This window comes from Vigna umbellata, unplaced genomic scaffold (assembly GCF_029865625.1).
Source record: "Vigna umbellata cultivar VRB3 unplaced genomic scaffold, Vumbellata_1.0 scaffold_822, whole genome shotgun sequence".
NCBI classification, from domain to species: domain Eukaryota; kingdom Viridiplantae; phylum Streptophyta; class Magnoliopsida; order Fabales; family Fabaceae; genus Vigna; species Vigna umbellata.
Genome location: NW_028274587.1, coordinates 21,619 through 28,686, shown reverse-complemented (window position 1 = coordinate 28,686; position 7,068 = coordinate 21,619). Strand labels below are relative to the sequence as shown.

Below are 7,068 nucleotides of genomic sequence, written 5' to 3'. Positions count from 1 at the left end.
CGCAGAACATTTCCTCTCTCTGATTCTACCCCTTAATCGCATTCTTTCTTGTGTAAGTACCTATTTTTCTGGCCAACTCAAGCAGGATCAAGCAGGATCTTCTTTCTAGTGCCAGTCAAGCAGGATCAAGCGGGGGTTCATTTCGAAGAAGAAGAAATGTAAGTACCTATTTTTTTGGCCAACTCTACGTCTCTCTCCTCGCCTTCCTCCGCCTCTGACCACAAGCCGCAGCTCCTCACTCCTCGCTCCCACGCCCTTCATCCTCGGCAAGTGCATACGCATCGACGATGACACTTCCAAGGAAGACGTTGTTTCTGTGGGCCCCTCTACCTCATCCGGACTGTGGGCCCTCCCTGCTCGCCCCGATTTCAGACAAATCTGGAGCATCGTCGCCGCTCCAGATTTGGTTGTGCAGCCCGCCGCCGTGTCGATGTCGCAACAGCAAGCGTTGCTCTTTGCTCATCACCAACGTCAGCAGCAGTAGGCCATTGGAGAAGCGTCAGCGGCTAGGGTGGAAAATTTAGGCTTCGTTGTCCTGCTTCTTGTTTGGAAAATTTAGGCTTGGTGCTAAGAAAGTTGGATACTTGTTTTAGATTTTGGGGCTTTTGTTGGAGGAGAATGTAAGGAACGGTGGGGAAGTGTCTTTCCAACAGTGTTCAGATGGAAGAATGTATGTTGTGTTGTGTGGGCATAACATCATACATAGTATTTTCAGATACCTTAATGCTGTAATCAAACTTTACTTCCATATCTTCCTTGCCGCTCTGCTCAGCTTCTTCGATGCACACGTGGTTCCTCTCTGGGCCCCATTTTTTGACTCCCAACTCATCATCTTCCTGCTAGAATCGTGAGCTACAAACATAACATTGCAACATCACAAACATGGCTCCATGATAAAAGCTTAAAAAGTCTTCGCACTGTTCTTTGTTTTCATGTGCTAAGAAAGTTAGATACTTGTTTTAAATTTTGGGGCTTTTGTTGGAGGAGAATGTGATGAAGTGATAACACACTATGGTGATGCTCAAATATTGAAGCTTGTCGGTGTGGAAAACACTCTACTGCCTCGGTTCAAGTCCTAACCGAGTCAGTAAAGTCTGTGTTACTGCCTCGGTTCAAGTCCTAACCGAGTCAGTAAAGTCTGTGTTACTGCCTCGGGTCACAAACGAGGCAAAAAGGGATAAACTTTTCACCTCATATGTATATGCCTCGGTTCAGGAACTGTTGTCTATGGGCGAAATTAACCGCTGATGTTTCCCTTTAGTGTGCGCGCTTCTCCAGAGAGGCTTCATTGGACCAGAAATAAAACTTTCCACACGAGCTCCCATTCTATGGCGTGGTGGCAGGAAGTGAAGAACAACGAAAATCAACTTATAGATTACAGGAAGGGAAGAAGAAGAACAACGTTTTGACAAAAACAAAAAAGAGAACAAAAAGGATATTAGAAAGGCATAGGAAGATGCGAAGTGAAGTAGGGTTCGATTTCGCTGAAGAATTGGGGAAATTTAAATTTTTTTAGAAAAGTTACCGCAGTTTATCCACAGACCGCCAACAAGTATTTAAAAAATAAAAATTTAAAACTTAGGCAGTTTTAACAAAACCGTCAAGAATTTAAGGGGGTTTTAAAAAATACCGAGAATAAACCCCTCTTAAATTATATTATTTTTGTAGTGATATCCATGTCAATTGTGTGTAAGTGGTAATTGAAGACAAAAAAAATTAGAAAGAGCTTGCAAAGTGAAATCTACATTATCTCAAATCTCTGAAGACCTACATTTAAATATCTAAATAGAAGAGAACAACTACATTTAGTCTGTTAGCCAACCTTGAATTACATCGTTTTTTAATCTTAGATTTTAATCTTGTTAAGTGTGTTAATAAATTTTAATATAAATTAATTTTGAGATCAATTTGATAATTAGGCCATAAATGTTGAAAAAACTACAATTGAGGCACCACCAAGTTATCTCTGTTAAAAACTAAACCTGATTAATACAACTAAAATATAGTTGGACCTTAATTATTAACCAAAGTCTCGAAAACAAAGTTATCCATAATCTTTTTACCTAACTTCAAAGTTACATTTCGATTGATTCGATCCTTGAGATGATCAAATTAACTTCATATCTTAACTTCCCAAAGCCAATAAGTGACCAAAATCATCCATCAGCATGTCAACATCGACAAAATATATTATGATGAATAGGCTTAAAATTTTAAAATAAAACAAAAAATAAACTTACCGAAGGTGTTAAGTGTAAATAAAATTTTCCACATCAAATCGCTTATCACATAATTTAACATGTGATGTATATTTTATATTGCATCTTCATATTTTACCTTGAGCAGAAGACAAAAAAAAATGAGAACATGTTTTTTTAAGTAATATATACACCATATGATTAAAGATATACAAATCATAATTAGAATAAAATTATAAATTACAACAATACCATAAATAAAAAGGACTTATATCAATAATTTATTTTAATCTTTTATGACAAAAAATTAACAACTTTATATAATAATACTTAAATAAATTCATAAAACTTTGAAAATTTATAATAAAGCGTCAAAGTAAACTTGAGCATGTATAATAAGGTATTTATTAAATATAATTAATGAAACAATCATGTATACATTAAATAATATATTAAATATAATATATACCTAATTTAATATAAGGTTTTTAAAAATCTCATTTATAATACAAAATAGAGTTAATAACTCTTTAGTGCAACTGGTGGAACCTGTCTGGGATAGAGTTCATAATCATGATAATAGTTTATAATCATGATAATACTTGTGTTGTGAATGAATTTTCTCTTGTTAAGAATTTTGATAATAGTGTTTCATGGTCGATATATCTTTTTTGGAAGATGTCACTCCCATTATTATTAGTTTGTAAGGTTTACAACAATAACATTCAACTCATATATTTCTAATCCTTAATGTTTAAAGAAGTTCTAATCCTTAATGTTTAAGGAAGTTTGTTTTTGAGAAGAATTAAAAATAACTTCTAAAGACTAATATACCTAATGAAAGAGAATATTTTAATATTTACAAGCATAATGAAAATATTTAAATTACAATTTAGCATAGGAGTAAGCCAATTAAAAGATAATAATAAATTCTCCAAAGCAAAAGCTTCTAAAAGTTAAAGGCATTAAACGTGAGAGGAATAGATATATAGTGATAAATATTTTTTAATGCACTGAATAATGCCTTTTTCCTAGCACATGGAGTTCAAAATCAAAATGGTTTCCTTATAAGTTTGATATAATTTTATCATAGATTTAACGTGGTTCCCAATGTTTTTTTTCTTCTTTGGTTTTTTTAATTTTTTTTATGAAATCTTTATGTAATGACAGTTATATTTAGAATGAAGTTATTTAAAAATATAATATATTTATTAAGTTTAACATATGTAACTATGATAAATAAATATATAACTTCTATATTCTAAATTTATATATTAAAATATATAATCAATTAAAATATAATAAATGAAATATAATGTATATTAAATTTAATTATATATAATTATGATTTGTCTAATATAACATTCATATAATTAAAATACAATTACACAAAAATTAATTACTACAATCAGTGCATTGCACCACCCCAATCTTCAAGGAATTCAAAGAGACTTTTACCTCTATTTAAACAAACAGCTGCATGTCGATTGAACATATATTACAAAAAAAAAGCATTGCAAGTAAAGTTTATTGCTTTTGATATACCACATTTGTTAGAAATGACTAAGTTTTTCTTTTCACACATAGTTGCCTTTATCCTTATAATTTCAGGTTTGATATAATTTCCCAATTTCTAATATTTCGATAAGATCCTATTCAATGTTAAATTGTTCATTGATAATTTATTTGTTCTAATTCTATCTTGTATTTTTCAGTTATTTCAAGAACAACCGGATTAAATATCAAAAGATGTGAAAAATTGATACAGCCCACAAACTGCACCATCCAAAAATGTCAAGCAGATTGCTTTAGCATGTTTCAGAACTTACAACCGTTTGGAAAATGCATTCAAAACACTAAGAATAATACTTATGAATGTATTTGCCTCTACAATTGTGCTGCAACACAACATTTGGTTTAAACGTAGGCAAATGCTCATATGTACCCAGTTAAAGCGGGTGAGAGAAACAAGGTTATTAAAAGTTAATTAATAAACAATATAGTTTTATGATCACCATTTGCTCCATCTATTTTCTTACCTTGTTGCACTTAGGACCAAGGTTCCTTACTATTTGATATGGTTGCATTTCTTTTTATAAAGTCACTCCAATCAATATAAAAGTTAAATGATATTTGTTTTAAAATTAACTGAAAATTCAAATAAAATTTCAACTTGTTCTTACCAAGAATGACCCAGGTTGTTCTAAGGTGTACGGATCTAATCTTTGAGGCAAATCCAAACTCTAAATTGACACGAGGAGAAAGTCTAACCGTAAGAGTTCTAACACTCGCTATATTATATTCTATAAGTATTCAAGTGAAAGATGAATATAAGTATTTTATAATTTTCATAGATTTGTTAGGGTGTGTTCACTTCAAGAGATACATTTGAAAGAGAATGAATGGATTTAAGAGGATTTGAGAATAAATTGAGTGTTTTTTTTAAGGAGTTTGGAGGTAAGTGAAAGTGAATTGAAAAGTAAAATTGATGAAAGTTAAGGTAGAATTTGATTTGGAACAAATAAAAAAAAGTTGTAAATAAATAAGAAATGAAGATTACTAAATTATCCTTAATGACAATGGTGATATAAAATGATTTTTGAGAATAAAATAATTTTTGGTAAAAATTATTTTGAAATATTAAATTTTAAAAAAATTATTAAATAATTAAAACAATATATTTTTTAGAATTAATAATAATAATAATATCATTATTACTATTAATAATATTATTATTACTATCATTATTATTATTAAATAATTAAATAACTAATGTTCCTATTTTCCAGTTACAAATTAGAAATTATTAAATAACTAATATTCCTATTTCTTACATAGAAATTATTAAGTTAAAAATTATTAAATAACTAATACTTTTATTTTCTTCACCTTAGAAATTATTAGAGATTCTAAAAATTGAAAATAACGTGAAAATGGAAGTCATATGGGGTTGCATGGATTTTGATTGTGCGGGCATCATTTTGGGTTTCAAAAATTAGAAACCTCATTTTCGTGAAAGAACCCTAGAGAGCGTCCTCTCACCCACAAGTGTTGTTTGAGCATAACCGGCTGTTGACATTTATATCCAACTACATCCCCAAGAAACAATTTTGCTATAACTCTTGGTCCAAAACTGCCTTGGTACCAAAGGCTAAATAATATGGGACCTAACGCAAAGGTTTTGCATAACAAGGTCAAAAACTAAAATGCCCTTAAGTCCAGATTTGTTTTTTTAATATTGGACATACAACTGATGTGGAGGCAATGATTATGAAATTTATATCCACCTCCATCCCTTATGAACAATGTTTGTACAATTCTTGGTGCAAAAGTACATTGGTATCAAAGGCTAAATAATTAGGAACCTAAGACAAAGGTTTTGCACAATAAGGTCAACAATGAAAATGCCCTTAATTTTTAAGTCCAAAATATTTTTTTTTACACTTATTGGACATACAACTGATGTGGAGGCAATGATGATGACATTTATATCCACCTCCATCCCTAAGGAACAATTTTTTTTACAACTCTTGGTGCAAAACTGCATTAGTAACAAAGGCTAAATAATTGGAGACCTAAGGCAAAGGTTTTGCAACACAAGGTCAAGAACGAAAATGCCCTTAATTTTGAAGTTCAAAATTTTATTTTTTAGTACTTATTGGACATACAACTGATGTGGAGACAATGTTTGTGACATTTATATCCAATTACATCCCCAAGAAACAATTTTTGCTATAACTCTTTAGTGCAAATATACATTGGTACCAAAGGCTAAATAATTGGGGACCTAAGGCAAAGGTTTTTCACAACAAGGTCAACAACGAAAATGCCCTTAATTTTGAAGTCCATAATTTTTTTTTACACTTATTGGACATACAACTGATGTGGAGGCAATAGTGATGACATTTATATCCACCTCCATTCCCAAGGAACAATTTTTTGTACAACTCTTGGTGCAAAACTGCATTGGTACCAAAGGTCAAATAACTAGAGACCTAAGGCAAAGGTTTTGCACAGCAAGGTCAACAACGAAAATGCCCTTAATTTTGAGGTCCAGACTTTTTTTCTTAGCACTTATTGGACATACAACTGATGTTGAGGGAATGATTATTACATTTATATGCAACTCCATCCCCGAGGAACAATTTTTTGTACAACTCTTTATGCAAAATTGCATTGGTACCAAAGGGTGAATAAGTGGGGACCTAAGGCAAAGATTTTGCACATCTTGGTCAACAAACCTCATGAGATTTAGTTTTACCTAATGGACAAGCTTAGAAATCAAGTCCATCTTAGACAAAGTTTCCTTAGATTACCTTTACCTAAGCTTCTAGGTAAAAATCTTCCAAAAGAATTTTATAAAATACAATGAAAAAATATCCTTAACAAAAGAAAGGTTTAACTAAAATGCTACAAAATTACCTATATATCATGGAGACATATAAAAGGAAACAAAATCAAGGAATATATGAAGTGTAAAATGGGATGTAAATATCCAAGTAAACTAACTACCTTAGGTGAAAGTGAAAGTGACACTTTGGAGCCCCTTGACACACTTTAACTTCTAAAGTGGAATTAAGACTAGTACAACAATTTTAGCTAACGAGATGGAATTGCACCAAAGACATTTTCCCAAGACACCAAAGCAAAGAAGCAATTGAAATAAAATTACAAACCAAATGAACCAAAATTACAAGGGAAGTGAAACCAATAATACAACAAAGTTCCATGATATTCAAATGAAATATGAAAATGTCGTGAGCTTGTTTTCTTATTTCTTCAAGTTTTTCCCTTTTTTTATGTCACTCAAAGTGCCTCCTTTTCATCTCCCTTTTCCAAGCCAATTAGAAGTACTTCTTCTAACCTCTTT

General features: G+C 31.4%; 1 long non-coding RNA gene across 1 annotated transcript; it reads left to right on the top strand.

Moving 5' to 3' along the window:
* The first annotated feature begins 3,718 nt into the window (after positions 1-3,718).
* On the top strand, positions 3,719-4,212 carry LOC148190529 (uncharacterized). Its single transcript, XR_015783190.1, has 2 exons — positions 3,719-3,809; positions 3,914-4,212. It is a non-coding gene; the product is annotated as an uncharacterized LOC148190529 (long non-coding RNA).
* The last annotated feature ends 2,856 nt before the right edge of the window (positions 4,213-7,068 follow it).